Genomic DNA, 17034 nt, shown 5'->3' with positions numbered 1-17034 from the left:
CCTTTGCATCCATCTTAGTCTCTTATCCTTACCACATCTTGCGAGACAGGGCTTGAGAGTGCCAGTTAGGGGACAGAACTGAGGGGCAGGGGAGTCTCCAGGCTCGTCCACAGCTGTCAGAGTCTTTGAGTGGGAATCAGAGCATCGTGCACTCCTTTCAGTTATGCTGACTTTTAGACCAGTGGTATCTCAGCTGTGTTCCTTAGAGCAACAGGATTCTATGGTGTCATCCGAGTTAAGGGGAGGGGGTCATGAAAAAGAAGGTGGAAAGGGAAGATGACCAGAAAAAATTTTAGGTGCCCTCCCCCAATCTCAGCCCAGGTAGTTCTGCCCTAGCCTGTCTGCCTGCTTAGAAAGACTTTATTTGGGGAAAAAAGAAGAGTCCACTGCTTAAAAAGAGAGGGGAGGGGAAGCCTACATTTATTAAAGAATGTGAATCAATAATAATCTTCCAAAACAGAAAGCACCAACTACTTAAAAAAGAAATTATACCAACTCTCCGCAATCTTTTTCAGAAGATAGAATCTGAGAGGTACATCCTAACTCATTCTATGAGGCAGGCATTACCCTAAAACCAAAACCAGATAAAGACATTATAAGGAAACTACAGACCAATGTCTGTCATGAACATATGCCAATATCTCTTACACAAAAATCCTTAACAAAATATTAGCAAATTAAATCCAAAAATGCATAAAAATTATATAGCATGACCAAGTGCCATTTATCCCAGGTAGGTAAGACTGGCTCAACAGACAAAAATCAACTATGTAATAAAATAAAATTAATGTAATCCATTACATCAACCAACTAAGAAAAATCGTGTGATCATACGATACAGAAAAAGTATTTGGCAAAATTCAATACCCATTCGTGATAAAAACTCTTACTAAATTAGTTTTAGAGAGGGATTCCTTCAGGTTGATTTAAAACCCCCCCCCCCACCCCCACAAAAAAACCCTACTGCTAACATCATACTTAATGGTGAGAAACTTGAATCTTTCCCACTAAGATAAGGAATTAGGCAAGTTTATCTTCTCCTACCATTGCTTTTCAATATTATACTGGAAGGTCTAGATAATGTAATAAGGCAAGAAAAGGAAATAAAATGTATACAGCTTCAAAAGGAAGAAATAAAACTGTTTTTGTCCTCAGATGACAGGATCATGTATATAGAAAATGTGAAAGAATCTATAACAAAACAAGACAACAAAAACTCTTGCAATAAGTGATTATGGCAGTGTTTCAGGATACAAGATTAATATACAACAATTAATCATTTTCTTACATACCAACAAGGAACAAGTGGAATTTGAAATAAAAAACACAACACCATTTAAAAAAAAAGGAAAAGAGGGGCCCCTGGGTGGATCAGTCAGTTAAGCATCAGACTCTTGATCTCAGCTCAGGTCTTGCTCTCAGGGTCATAAGTTCAAGCCCCATGTTGGGCTCTGTACTGGGTGTGAAGTCTACCTAAACACACACACACCACACCACACACACACCACACCACACCATTTACAAGTAGCACTCCCCCAAATGAAATACTATGGTATAAATCAAATAGAATATGCACATGATCTTTGAGGAAAATGATAAAACTCCGATGAAAGAAATCAATGAACTAAATAAATGGAGAGAGATTCCCTGTTCATGGATAGATTCAACATTGCCAAGGTGTCAGTTCTTCCCAATTTGATCTAGAGATCCAATGCAATGCCAAAGTTCTGGCAAGTTATTTGGTGAATATTGACAAACTATTTTTAAAGTTTTTATGAAGAGATGAAAGACCCAGGATAGCCAACACAACACTGAAGGAAAACAACACTGAACTGACAGTGACCTATTTCAAAACTTACTATAAAGCCACAGCAATCAAGAAATCCTGTAGCAGTGAGTCACACAGAGAGTCAGGACACCAAGGCTTTTCTTTCCATGAAGCAGCTTTATTCGTGCCAGCACAGGCTCAGTGAGCTAAGACCCAAAAGGCTGAGCCCCGAGTGCAGTGGGAGGTTGCCTTTTGTACATTTTTTGCTCCTTTGTCTCCCATATATGGTAACATACAGACTGAATGGGCAGTCTAGGTTACAGAGTTGGGAAGAACATCGCACATGTGCACACAGCCAGGTTGTCTTCCTTTGTCTTGAGATTTTCACCACATTCATTAGGGTGGGGTTCTACCACAATCCTGCCACCTAAGGGGTATTGCCCTTTCTCCCATGGGAGTCTATTGGAGTGGGTATTTGGAGTTGGGTATTTCCCTTTCCTGGGGTTAGTTATGTTCTGAAAAAACCCCAGAGGTTAGATTCTGGCTAACTAGTTTCTCCTGAGAGGGCAAATTTTGTAAGAATAGAGTGTTCTGGCATATTTTGAAATGGTTCCCTTCCATGCCCTGCACCCCGACCTTGCCCCCCCTCCCCCATTAAAAGCACGGGGGATTTTTCTCCAATGTTTATTGTGAGAAACTGGTCAAGTTCCTGGAGGTAAATCTCACAATACTGTGGGAGCCTTGCTATGAAGTTGTGGGGGGAGGGGACACAAACATTCAGTCTATAGCAAGCAAGTGTATATGATATTGTCTCATTGTTATTTTTAATTTTGATTTCCCTAATGACAGATGATAATGAGCATCTTTTCAAATGTTTATTTTCAATTTGTAATCTGAGGTGCCTGTTCAGGACTTTTGCCCTTTTTTAAAATTGGGTTGTTTTCTTACTGTTGAGCTTTAAGAGTTCATTGTATATTTTGGATGCTAGACTGTTATGAAATACATGTTTTGAAATTATTTTCTCCTTGTTTGTGGCTTGTTTGATATTCTTTTAGGTAGAAGCTAAGTTTATAAAAAGTGGGTTAATTTAAAGAAAAAATGTTATGAAAATATAGTGAATCCCTATAAGGAACTAAGTACAGATGGTAGTTGAATGTAGAAGAAATCTTTTTAAAAAATTTTTTTTAACATTTATTTTTGAAAGAGAAAGAGACAGAGCACGAGTGGGGGAGGGGCAGAGACAGAAGGAGACACAGAATTTGAAGCAGGCTCCACGCTCTGAGCTGTCAGCACAGAACTCGACATGGGGCTCGTGAGATCATGACCTCAGCCAAAGTCGGATGCTTAACCAACTGAACCACCCAGGGGCCCAGAATGTAGCAGAAATCTTAGTGGCAGTAAACACATGAACAAAATACAGGAAATGCTCCTTTAGGTTAAAGTGTCTCTGTCTCTGTCCCTGTCTCAGGTACACACACTCCGCTTACACAGAATAAGTCAAATTCCACCTCATGGGAATGTTCATGTCTCAGGTAACATTTCGGACCCTGGTTTACAGAGCACAGTTAGATGATTATTCTAGCAGTTTGCACATGTGGGAAATTAATTATTCCAAGTCTGTAAGAAAGAGTTTTTACCAAGTAGTACATGCAACACATACACACACACTATAATGTAAGTTTTAAACCCAGTTGAAGGTGCAAAGAAAGGAAACTGGTATCTTCATTCAAAAACACAATGTTTTAGTTTAACTGAATTCTTACCCCCAGAAAATGTGTCTTCCATGGGTCTCTAAACACCCGAGTTTTCACACTATCTTGCTTCTTGTGAATTCACAGAAGCAAGAAAGGCACATTCCCCACCCCCCACATCTTAACAGAAATCCTTGGCATTTCTGAATCAACAGTGGAACAATAGCATGAGCTAAAGCTGGGGGCAGAAGGGAGATAGGTGTGTTCAATGACCTGAGAGAAAGTGGGTGGCCCGACTGTTGCGGGGGTGAGCGGAGAGTGAGATGTTGCCAGGGAGGTGGGCAGGGCCAGTTGTGTGGGGCCTCAGATGCCACTTTAAGCATTTTGAAAGCAAAGCAAAGGTCATCGAAGGAGTAGTGGCGGGGGGGGGGGGGGGCGGGCGGGGGTGACATGATAACATTTGACTTTCACATTAAAAAAAAAAAAAAGTAGTTCCTATTCACCATATATTCCTAAGAAGGGTGGTTTCAGGGCTAGAAAACTGGGTCATTGAAATTGCTTACTGCTTGTCGGAGAAGGAGTGGAGAGATGCTCCATAGGCCAGCGAGGAAAAAGTAAGACCCAAGTAAGAGAGTATGGGTTAAAGAGTTTATTTCTTGTCTACTTTTTTTTCACAAGTACAACTCCACTTCTCTTTCCTGTATGCAAGATGTATCTGTAGATTATCATACCATCTTGGACACTTTCTAGCATCCTCAATGGAAGCATGCCTTTGCCAACACCTTGGTCTTAGACTTCCAACCTCCAGGACAAAAAGAAAGTAAATTTCTGTTGTCCCAGTTGTCCAATTTATGGTACTTTATTAAGGCAGCCCTGGCAAACCAAGACAGTGGGCGATAAACTGCTATACTATTTGTAGTATTTGGACCTTGGTGATCAACAGATCATGGCTATTTTCCTATCACATCCCAGGTATTACAGTTACTTCAAAATATAACTTATGCTCATCAGTACTTTAAAATCACAGTTGTTATTGGAGTGCCTGGGTGGCTCAGTCATTTAAGCCCCTGACTCTGGATTTCAGCTCAGGTCATGATTTCGCTGTTTGTGAGTTGAAGCCCCACATCTGGCTCTGTGCTGACAGCACGGAGCCTGCTTGGGATCCTCTCTCTCCTTTCCTCTCTGCCCTTCCCCTGCTCTCTCTCTCTCTCTCAAAATAAATAAACTTAATTTAAAAAATAAAATAAAATCACAGTTGTTATTAAACCCACTGCTAAATCGTGTTATGTAACACATTAACAAAGGAAGTGCATGTGTTATTATGTCACAATTTGTAAAATTCTTTGAGAACTGTTTATTGGTTTTCTTCATATCCCTATGTATTTTATGTTATGTATTTTAATACATTATTCTGAGAAGGGCTTATAAGATTGCCAAAGGGGTCCCTGGCACAAAACAGATTAAGAATCCCTTCTTTGGGGCACCTGGATGGCTCAGTTGGTCTGACTCTTCTCTTTGGCTCAGGTCATGATCTCACAAGTGTGGGATCTAGACCTGTGTCAAGCTCCATGTGCTGAGCTTGGAGCCTGCTTGGGGGTCTGTCTCTCTCTCTCTCTCTCTTTCTCTCTCTCCCTGTCTCTCAAAATAAATAATTAAAAAAAAAAGAACCCCTTCTGTTTTTATATTTATTTTTTTGGACAGCACAAGGGGGGAAGGGCAGAGAGAGGGGGATAGAGAATCTGAAGCAATCTCTGTGCTGACAGGTTGACAGCGGCCAGCCTGATGTGGGGTTCTAACTCATGAACCTGATCATGACCTGAGCCGAAGTTGGATGCTCAACCAACTGAGCCACCCAGATGCCCCAAGAATCCCTTCTTTAAGAAGAAGAGAAACAGTATAAAGATATGTCTCCATACCTCAGACCCCCTTTCCCATCCCAGAGTTCTGGGAGGTGGAGGACGGGGCAGGGAGGTAGTGTGTGCAGGGAATTGTTTTTCCAGTTAGAGACTATTATGTGACTAAAAGTGCTGTGCAAATTTGTCCTGATAACGACAAACCAGGTGCAGAGACCTCCCCTACTCCATCCCCACACCCAAAGGTGGAGGCTTGGTTTATCTCACTTCTGGGTTCCCAGATGTATTAGTCTGGGTTCTTCAGAGAAGCAGAACCGGTAGAAGTCCCAGGATCTGCAGTTGGCAAGCTGTACACCCAGGAGAGCCTGTGGAGTGAGTTCCAGGGTGAGTCTGAGACCAAAGGCAGAAGGCTAATGTCCCAGCTTGAAGGCAGCCAGGCAGGAGGATTTCTCTCTCACTTATAGGAAGCTCAAGCCTCTTTGCCCTGTTTAGGTTTTCAACCGATTAGATGAGGCCCACCCACACTGAGGAGAGCAATCTGTTTTACTCTGTCCATGGAGTCAAACGTTATTCTCATCTGGAAACACTCTCACACACATAACCAGAACAATGTTTGGCTGAATATCCGGGCAGCCCATGGCCCAGTCAAGTTGATGCATAAAGTTAAGCCTCACATCACAGTACGACTAAGCTGTGCTTAGAACACCACTGATGCTCACATAAATATTTGTGGAATGAATGAATGAATGAATGAATGAACAAAAAGGCATGGTAGAAATATCCAAATGGGGCCAGCTGGGAAGTGGAAAAGCAGACCAGGACCTAAACTGTCTTCCATGGGGAGAAGAAACCTCCACACCTGGTTTCCCAAGGATAAGAGGGAGAAGGAACAAGGTTTCAGTTCGCTTCTGAGCACACAGTTTGCTTCTGATTGACTCCCTGGAAGCCACAGGAGTGCTTACGGCCGTGCATGCTAACTAAACCTCGGCGGAGGGACTGCTGGCTGGGCAACCTTTGCACAATGCTGGCCGCCAACATACCAATGGGCAAACATAAGACCCTCAAAGGAGATCCTGGCATTCGATGCAGATTCCACAGACATCAGGATGCTGGGGACCACACAACAAGGATCTGGCTTACACCAGGAGACTTCAACAAACTCCCCCTGCTCTACATGGCCCGTCTCTCTTCCACACAGGTGCTGCCTCCCAAAGATCCTCAGGGCCCTGAGGGACAGGGAGGATGGCTCTCAGGCAGATGACTCATTGGGTCACACGCCCCTTTGAAGGGTGAATCCTGTTTCATTGCTGCCTCCCCCCTGCCTACTGCTAAACTCCTGCACCGGACACATCAGAGGGGTTGGCTGTGAATGATCCAGACTCCAAACCCCAAGAGGCAGAGGACGAAACTTCCTTCAAAGGACTTGAGGGGAGTAAAAAGGCTGTGAAGTCTGCAGATCGCTGTTTGCAACTTCAGGGACGGCAGGAGGAGCCCCACTGAAAACTCTGAGGAAGTGTCACTGAAGCCAGCGGCTGCAAGATAACCAGAGTGCAGGTCGGCATGGGACCAAAAATCCAAATGTGACCTCATCAGTGATGAAGGAGTGGCTTCCCTCTTTGGGGGGATCCTATTTTCCATGTGACTGCTTTCTTGAAGGTGCCACTTTGCCCAGCCACACCCCTTCCCCCCGCCCCCCACACAGAGGAAAATATTAGCAATAAACTGCACTCTGGAGATTAATGCAGCAGCTGGCATACAGCAGGGCCTGTCCAAGAAGTGAGCAGAGAAGAACACGGGTTGGCCCTGCCACTCCCTGGGCTAGCGCTTTCCGGCCAGTGGTCGCCATAGCAAAACTCGTTCAGCAAAGGGGTAAAGAAAGAGAAAACTGGGTGCGGATCCTTTCGTACAGCAGCGCATTAGAGCCAAGATAAAGAACAGCAAAATGTGGCTGTTGCCACAATCCAGGTGGCAGCAAATCTGTTTCAGTCAAGATCTCTCAGTCTGGGGATAAACTTCAGCAGGATATTTCTCAATCTTCGGGTTTCCTGGCAGTTTGTTCATACTCACTTATATAAATAAGCCATCGGGGCACTGTTATGGGTTGCATTGTGTCCTCCCACCCCCAAATTCATATATTGGAGTCTTAAGCCCCAAGACCTCAGAAGGTGATATATTTGGAGACAGGGCTTTTAAAGAGGTGATGAAGGTAAAGTGAGATCATTCAGCAGGGCCCTCATCCAGTATGACTAGTGTCCTTCTAGGAGGAGGAGATTAAGACACAGACACACACACAGGGAGGACCACGTGAAGACCCAGGGAGAAGACGGCCATCTATTAGCCAAGGAGAGACGTCTCAGGAGAAACCAATGCAGCTGACACTTTGATCTTGGACTTCTATCCTCCAGAATTGTGAGAGAATAAATTCCCAATGTTTAAGCCACTCAGTCTGTGGCACTGTGCTATGGGAGCCCTGGCAAACTCACACAGGGACCCCACAAAAAAGAACATGAGCACATCCTCATTATCCATTCAAAGGAGTCCCAGGCAAGATGGATTCCTACACTTCCCCACAAGTCTCCAGCCAATTCTGTAATTTCTAAATTTTACTGTCATAGCTCCCCACCCCTCGTTTCAACTTTGACACTAAATGGGAATCCAATTAAAACTTGTCTGTTCTTCCAATCCACATCCCCACCTGAATGCCTTCCCCATGTGCAAGTCCCAGAGATGCCTCACCTGATGGAGACTGAAGGACTGGAGGAAATGAAGAGATGGTTGGAAGCAGCTCTTTGTACTTATCCACACGGAGCTGGAAAGGCATCAACCATGTGACATTTCCATTCTCTTGGAAATCCCAAGAGACACTGAGGGGCCACTTGTGGTTGTTCCCATCCTACAGATGAGAAAGCAAAGTCACAGAGAATAGAATAGCTTAAGACATTGTTTTCCAGCCCCTGATGGTAGGCATAGTCTGGTGCTCACATAAACTTTTGGTGTAAAGGGTTTATGTGGGGGGGGCGGGGGCGGGGGGTGGGTGTGGGTGTGCACGTGTGCATGCAATGCATATGTTGAAATATCCACCTAACTGGTGTCTGCATTTCCAGGCTTGGCCACCTCCAATCTCCCTTCCACATTGCATCTAATGAAGGTTTCTATAGATTATGTCTGATATTATCACTTCCATATAAGAACCCTCCAGTGACTCCCCATTGCTCTCAGGACGAGTTTGAAATGCCAAGCATAACCAAGAAACCTCTGAAATATCTGACCCTGGCCCTCCACTCAGGCTCCATATCCTTCCAAAGGTGCCGAGCTTCCCTCCCTCTCCTCCTTGGCCTTTCCTCTGAAAACCTCCGTTCTCCACAATTCACCTGGCCAACTCTTTCCTATAGGTCAGTCTCATCTTAGGTAAAACATCTTCCAGGAAGCCCTCCCCAATCCCATAAAATAGCTTCAATGTCCCTCTGTGGACCTCCCCTGCATTCCAGCTTTCCTGTTCCTTGTACTGTATTATACTGTTGGCTTGTCAGTCTCCCCTCTGGAGTATCAGCTTGGTAATAATGTCTGTGTCTTGTTCTCTGATATATCCCCAGGGCTAAGTACAGCATGTGGCACACAGGAAATGCTCACTGTATATTGGTTTAAATGAATTTTGAATGGAAGTTAGGTATATGGACATCTGGGGCAGGAGAAAAAGGAACCATCCTCATTCTTATGTTTGGGCATTTCCATGGGTATGACTCAGAAAGAGAAATGTTAAAAAAAAAAAATATGCTTTGATTTTGAGTCCAGCAGAGTTTGATCATAAACCAACTTTCAAGCAGGGAAACTAGAATTCTGGGTCCAGTGAATAATTATTTCCCCTTCCTTATTTACCACTCATATCCCATCATCCAAAACTTAGACACGTGGCCACACATTGCTGCCAGGAAGACTGGGAAATGCAGTCTTTATTCCTAGGTGACCGTATGCTCTATGAACAATCATCTTATGCTGGAAGAAAGGAAGGCTGGATACGGAGGGACAGCTGGTAGTCCTTTGCTCAGCATCCTCAGGTCTCCATGGCAACCTCTCCTACCCACACAGCCTGCACTCTGGGTCAGAGTTCACAGAACCGCCTGGCATGAGTGACAGCAGCAAAAAGCCGCCACGCTTCATTCCAAGTCTTCCAGGACCCACTACACGTGACACGAGCCATCCAATGAGAAAACTGGGAAGCCATATATCTTTCTTCAGATCCCACTGACCCTTTGCATCATCTCTCCCCCCCCTTCCTTTCTCTCCCTTTTTGAAAGTTTATTTATTTATTTTGAGTGGGCAGAGACAGAGGGAAAGAGAGAACCCCAAGCAGGCTCCACGCTCTGTGCAGAGCCCGACAAGGGGTTCCATCTCACCACTGTAAGGTCAATACCTGAGCTGAAATCCAGAGTCTATTGCTTATCCTACTGAGCCACTGAGGCACCTCTCCCCTACTCTCTTTCTCTTATACCACATTATCTGCAACTTGAGAGGCATCAGGTCTAACAAAAAGATCACTAACTTTGACCCAGCAGACCAGGGTTTGAATCTTGGATAAGCCACTTACAAGATATATGGCCTTAAATATTTAACCTGTCTGTACCTCATTTTCCCATCTGTAAAATGGGGATTATAAGATCTCGTGGGAACTGTGTTAAGGACTAAGCGGCTCATAGTAAGAGCTCAATAAATGGCAGCTACTGTTACCACAATGATTCACTTGGTCACTGAGGTCACTGCAGCTGCCTTCCACATAATCACCCAATAAGCAGAGTTTATTAAAAAAGCCTCTGTGCCAGGGTTAAGCCACATGGTTTTCAAAGAATCAATATGTTAAGCTACCCAGCATAAGCAGACAGGCTATAAATAAAATTAGATTTCAAAGACTGTCCCAGATTGGCAGAGACCTCTGTACTCCCTGGTTTATCATTTTTCTGCGTGTTGCTAATATTGCTAATAATAGCAGCGATAGCTGTCATTTGTCAAGGGTCCCCCGTGTGCCAGACCCTGTGCTTTTCAATCCTCACGGTGGACCCAGGAGGCAGGCTTTCTCAGTCTCCTTTCACAAGTGAGGAGACGGCTCAGAGGGGAAAGCGATTTGCCCCAAGTCACCCAGAGCCAGCTTGGTACTCAGATTCAACTCTAAAACAGCATTTTGTATTTATTCATCTGCTCCTTCTTGTACTTCTTTATAAAAAGAAAAAATTCCCTCAAAATGATGAGTACAAATCACCTGTTATCACACAACTCTCTCCTCTCGAAGTCTATAATGAAGAAGTAAGTGAGAGCCACCGCCAGGCTTGCCGATCCCTCCCCCGTAGGGAACCACTCTTAGAACCCTGTTCTTCATGCCTATGCAGTTTAATAGTCTTTCAACTGTCATTCCCACTCGCTTTCAAACAAGTCGTTTCAAACAGGAGGAGCTAAAACTGCCAGGTTCAAACCTGCCAGGAGAAATGGCTTACACACCACACTCGCTGGCTTCAGTGGGTATGTTTCTTCCATTCATGTGTTCAGTCACTCATTTATCCATTCGATAAACACCAACCAAGCACCTCATACTCACCAAGAACATCTTAGGCACCTGGAATACAAAAATTAGTAAGATTCAGGCTCTCTCTTGGAGAAATCATTAGCATAGACAGGAAGCCCATTCCCCGTCACAACACAAAAAGGAAAGAGGTGTAATGTGTCAAAATGAAGGTCAAAATGAGGAGAAAGCCAGGGAAAGAGACACTTGAGTTTAGAATAAGAGGATGCACGGACTACACACGACCAGGGGGTGCGTCATCCCAAGCAGAGGCCAGTAGGAGGGAAGGTAGAGGCCTCTTGTGTGGTTAGGACACCATGGAAGGCAGTGGGAAAGTCACTCCAGCCTTGAGTAACATTCCTATTTGACTGCACCTGACCTTTCAAGCTGCTATAAGGCCTCTTCTTCTAGAAGGAAGATAGATGTTCCACTCGTAGACATGTTAGCTACTGAAACTAATATAACACTGTATGTTAACTATTCTGGAATTAAAATGAAAACTTATGGATAAGTAAGTAAATAAGATGCCAACATTTTAAAATCCATTATTAGGAATATGTGACAATAAGAAGACATGAAGTATTACCAACGCGTGCTACAACATGGATGAATCTTGAAAACATTATGCCAGGTGTAAGAAGCCAGTCGGAAAAGGCCATATACTGTTTGATTCCATTTATACAAAATGCCCAGAATAGGCAAGTCTATTGAGACAAAGTAGATTCGCGGTTGCCTAGGGGTAGTGGGTGTTGAGAGGAAATGGAAAGTGACTCTGGGGCATATGGGGGCTTGGGGGGAGGAGATAAAGGAAATGTTTTAGTATTGATTGTTGTGATGGTTGCACATTCTGTGAATACACTAAAAACAGTGAATTGTACACTTTAAATGAATGACTTATATGGTATGTGAATTATGTCTCAATAAAGCTTTTTAATTTTTTTAATGTTTATTTATTTTTGAGAGAGAGAGAGAGCATGAGCAGGGGAGGGGCAGAGAGAGAGGGAGACACAGAATCCAAAGCAGGCTCCAGGGTCTGAGCTGTGAGCACAGAGCCTGACGCAGGGCTTGAACCTATGAACTGCAAGATCATGACCTGAGCTGAAGTCAGACGCTCAACCGATGGAGCCACCCAGACGCCCCTTGTTGTAATTGTTACTTTCTCATTACCTCACTTTGGACATAGGGACAAAAAATATCTGCTTTTGAATTTGGGTTACATTGAGAGTCCACTGGCCAGTCAACAACCCAAATCTAGTTTTCTCTTTCCCTGGTTTAATCCAGAGGTTACCTGGAGGACCTTGTCTTCAATCTGCCTACATCAGAATCACCTGGAGTGCAGGATACAAATGCAGATTCCCAGGCACCATCCAAGCCCAGTGAATCAAAATCATGGGACATGCATCCCAGGAATCTAGACTTTAATTCTGATATGTACCAAGTTGAAGGACTGTGCTCTACACAATGATTCTTGGCTTGTAACTTCCTCCATTGCATGATGCTGAGCCCCAACCGATTTCTGAGTGCCAACTGATCCCAAATAGACCCAGACTGCTGAGACCACAGATTTATATCAAGACATACCTGATGTGGAAGAATCTCTGTAAAGAGAGATAAAAATAAATGCAAACTAGGTGTGTGACTATTGTAGGTGAGCTGTGAGAGGCAGACAGTCTGAATGGGCCAATGGAAGGCTTCACAGAAAGGCTAAGGACAGAAAGAAGGGGATGGCTAGCTCGTGTTCCAGACGTGCAACTGGCCACATGTAGGATGTCAGTCCCAAATCTGATGAGCTGGATGACCTCAGATTTAACTCCTCTAATCTCAGTGGTGGGTTGGGTCACCTAAGAACATGCCATTCTGTCCCCTTCCAGCCATCCAGGTTTTCCTAACCTATAGTACATCCTTCTGACCTCTGTGCCTTTGGCCTCATCACTACCCCTCTCTGAGTTCAATCTCTTCATGTATAAAATGATGGGTTTGATCCTGATTGTCTAGGGATTCTTTCCCCCCTCTGACATCATGCCATACAAGATCAAATGACCTTTGGGAAATATTGGGATTGTTTCTACTATGGTTTTGACCCCCAGGATTAAAACAAGAAAGGATATGACCTGCATATTTCAAGATCCATTTGATTGAGGTATATTTTACCTCTGATAAAATGCACCCATTTTAAGAGTACATGTTGGTGAGTTTTGACACATACAACCTTTGTCGCTATCGCAATAATCAAGATAAAGAGCATTTCAATATCCCCCGAAAGTTCCCCATGCTCCTTCCTAGACAATCCCTCCTCAGTGTTTTCTATCACTACAGATTGTATTTGTCTTTTCTAGAATTTCATATACTGAAATAATTCAACATGAACTCCTTTATGTGTAATTCCTAGAGATCCACCCATGTTGTGATGTGCATGGGTAAAGTCTCCCCTTTTATTACCAGCTGTTTTCATGGGCCTGAGAAATGGGGAGCAATCATCACTTCCTAGGAAGCCCTCCACCTCCCCTGACTAAGCCAAACCTGTCATTTGTTCCCACATCCCATGTACCCTAGCACCGTATTCCTTGCCACAAACCTTTTGGTTTCTCCATAGCTGCCCAAGGGTCAGGGAGAAATCTGGGAAATCCAGAAATCTGGAGAAATCCCAGGCCCTGGGAAATCTGAGGTTTGTGGGTGTTTCCACTACCCAGGATGCTGCTACACCGTTTATAATGTCCTGGCCTCAGGTTGTAATGTGATGGTCAGTTTACCATTATGTTCTAGTAGTTCCTTCCAAAGGCACTCTCGTGGTTGTATCCACATTCCAAATCCCGGCTTTTGGGATTTGGTTTGGGTAACAGCGGTGTTTAGTCTGCTAATAGAAGGTCCCTTCCTCATACCCATTCTCTAGCCAGAATGTTCCATGCAGATGGTCCCTAGTAAATATGTGACCTTTCCTGTACCTTGAAGAGGAGACAGTAAAGTTTATGGGGCATAACTACAGCAACAGTCTATAGCTTAGAGACTGATCATCATGACCTTAGCCTTCCCCAGGAAGTCTGTTCAAGATGTCAGCTTGAGTATTCAGAAGGGCTCTTATCCCAGTCATCCCTGTTGTCATTTTCATGTATTTGTGTGACTGTTTTGTTACTGTCTCTTCCCCCACAGCCTTGCAAACTTCAGAGGTCAGAGCCTGGTCTGTTCTGGCCCCCTCTCCATCGTCAGTGTTCAGCACACTACCTAATACACAGAGGACGACCAACAGGTATGTGTTGCCCAAAACACGGAAGGGGAAGAAAGAAGTGAAAACATAACAGATGGGAAGGAGGGAGGAGGAAAGGAACAAGGGAAGGAAGGAAGGAAGGAAGGAAGGAAGGAAGGAAGGAAGGAAGGACAGATTACATTGTGGGAGTTCTTCCTCACAGCACTTGTAACAAGGTGAACTCTGATAGACAATATCAAGCAGGTCTTTACTTACACTGTCATGGGTTGAGTTTTGCCTCCACAGAAAGATACACTCAAATCCTAAACCCTGGTACCTGTCAGTATGACCTTATTTAGAAATAGGGTCTTTGCACATGCAACTGAGTTAAGGTGAGGTCGTCTTGAAGGAGGGTGAACTCTAAATCCAATGACTGGTGTCCTCATAAGAAGAGGGGAAGAGACACAGGCATGCAGGGGGAGAAGACCATGTGAGGAAAGAGGCAGCGAGTGGAGGGATGCGTCTACAATCCAAGAAGAGCTGAGAATTGTTAGTAACATCAGAAGCTAGGAGGAGGCAAGGAAGGACCTTCCTCTAGAGCGTTAAGAGAGAGCATGGCCTGGCTGACGCCTTTGCTTTTGAGTGTCTAGCCTCCAGGATTGTGAGAGAAGAAAGTTCTGTTGTTTTAAGCCATCCAGGTGTGTGGTCATCTGCTAAAGCAGCCCCAGGAAGCTAATACGTACACCCATCAAATGAGGTTGTAATTACAACCTGTCTACTGGGCTGTTTCCCCTGCAAAAGGCAGGGGATGCGTGTTGTTCACCTCAGTCACCCCAGTACTGGGACTGTGTGCTACATGGTGGGGTGTTGTTGCTTGGTCTCCATTCACTGAGTGGCCAGGAGGAAAAGAGGGTGGTGGTGGCTCTGTGGGACCCTCTGAGCCTCTCCGGGCATCAGCAGTTACATCTTTTCCATAGGAAACCAGCTCAAGGGCACCACCCTGCCCAAGAGCAGGTAGGATTCCTCCTCCCTGGAAGGAAAAACAAATTCACTTCCTTTCTGAGGCTCCCCACTGTGTCCCACTCCCCAAATACCCCTTCGCTGCAGAATGCCTCACCACAAACCTACTCCTGCGTCCACTGAAATCCTTCAAGTCGGCAAAGAGCAGAATAGCTCATCAAGGACCAGGTTTGCAGGTGACTGAGCCGAACTGGGAATCACAGCTCATTTTTAGAAAATAAACTCCAATTAGCAATCTCAGTTGCTTGTTTCATTTCCTGGCTGTTCAAATTTCACGTGTGCTGCCACTGCTGCTGCGGCTGCTGCTGTTGCAGCCACCATCTCTGTGGGGACGTCAAACCTGGAGAACCTGGGGACATGTGTGGGTTCTTCGTTCTTAACCTCAAGAGACCTGCATTCTGGAGAGGTGAGGTCTAAGCATGGAGGATGCGTGACCGCCACACTGATCACCTTGCACGCACCAGGCACCAGGCCACCCCCTGCACACACTCGCGAAACGTGCGATATTGGTCCCATTTCACAGGTGAAAAACTGAGGCTTGGAGAGGTTAAGGATTCTCCATCTCAAAGAATGTTAGCCTCTTCTCTCCTCCCCCCTCCTCTGCTGTCCAAGCCAGAAGAACGGGAATCATTTTTAACTCTCATACAATCAATTAATAATTCTGCTCCTTTGGCCCACAAACTGGGTCTCAAATCCACACACCTCTCTCCATCCCCACTGCCAATGCTCTGGTCTAGCAAATGATGTCTGATTGCCCAGTGTGCACTAGGCTGTGCCCTGAGCACCTGGGATACATAGAGAAACAACACTTGTCAAGTCTGGACCTCCAAGAGAGCCTTCGTTCCAGCAGTGTCTTGCCTAGATTATTGGTACATCCTCCAGTTCATTCTTCCTTTTCTCTCCTTCCACAGAAACCATTCTCCACAGTGCAGCTGACTTTTTCAAAATAAAAATATGATCATGTCACCCCCTTCTTACAATTGTCTGCATGGTTCCTGTTGCTCTAAGGATTAAGGGTTATCCTCCCTAAAATGGTTTACAAATCTCTTTCATGACCTGACCCTCATGATCTCTTTAGACCCAGCTCTCGCTGTTCTCCTCTCTGCCACGCACTCCATATCCACTTTCTTCCATATGAACTTTCCTCAGTTTAATTTGGAGTCTAAGGCACCCCACTCTCTCTAGCCCCTGGCTGCCATATATGCAAGTTTCTTTGCCTGGCATATGGCTCTCTTCCGTTTCCTTCCACTGGGAAGCTTTCCCAGACCTTCCACACTGCTCAGACTGCATTAGGGGTTTCTGCTATGTGACCTTCTGGCATCAAGTCTTCCCATATCCTGGCACAGGTCACTCTTTGTTAATGCTGTCTTTGGCACTGGGTTGTACCCTTTGAAGACAGGGATGGGGTCTGCCCTTCATGTCATTGTATCTACAGCACTAACAGCATCTCTCAGTATTTGCTTATGGAATGAGTGGATGAATGCATGAATAGTGAAGCAGTAACAGGTCTTAGTCTCATAGCTAGTAAGTGGCAGGAACGGAATTTGAACACTAAACCCCCTCCTCTTAACCACCATCATCCACTGTGAGGGATGTGGTCGGATGTAAATAAAGTGAGTTTTGGGAAGAACATACCATCATTTGTCATAAATCTTTTTTTTTTTTTTAATTTTTTTTTTTTCAACGTTTATTTATTTTTGGGACAGAGAGAGACACAGCATGAACAGGGGAGGGGCAGAGAGAGGGAGACACAGAATTGGAAACAGGCTCCAGGCTCTGAGCCATCAGCCCAGAGCCCGATGCGGGGCTCAAACTCACGGACCGCGAGATCGTGACCTGGCTGAAGTCGGACGCTTAACCGACTGCGCCACCCAGGCGCCCCTGTCATAAATCTTTCTAATCAGAAGCAGGGCAGGGAAGTGGATGATACACAGGATATGGTGTGAGTGCTTCATCATCCTGGGTCTAGAGAA

General features: G+C 44.8%; 1 long non-coding RNA gene across 2 annotated transcripts in view; it reads right to left on the bottom strand.

Annotated features, from left to right (window-relative positions):
• The window catches only part of LOC123588855, a 120974-nt gene that overhangs the window by 16126 nt on the left and 87814 nt on the right, over nucleotides 1-17034 (bottom strand). The window contains exon 3 of one of the 2 annotated variants that reach the window (XR_006708038.1): nucleotides 8049-8205. The exons of the other annotated variant lie outside the window; for it this stretch is intronic. This is a non-coding gene — a long non-coding RNA (uncharacterized LOC123588855). The remainder of the gene's footprint in view (nucleotides 1-8048; nucleotides 8206-17034) is intronic. 2 annotated transcript variants of the gene reach the window in all.

Source organism: Leopardus geoffroyi, chromosome E3 (assembly GCF_018350155.1).
Source record: "Leopardus geoffroyi isolate Oge1 chromosome E3, O.geoffroyi_Oge1_pat1.0, whole genome shotgun sequence".
In the NCBI taxonomy this organism is placed as follows: Eukaryota; Metazoa; Chordata; class Mammalia; order Carnivora; family Felidae; genus Leopardus; species Leopardus geoffroyi.
The sequence above is the reverse complement of the archived record's forward strand: the minus strand, read 5'-3'. Positions and strand labels throughout refer to the sequence as shown.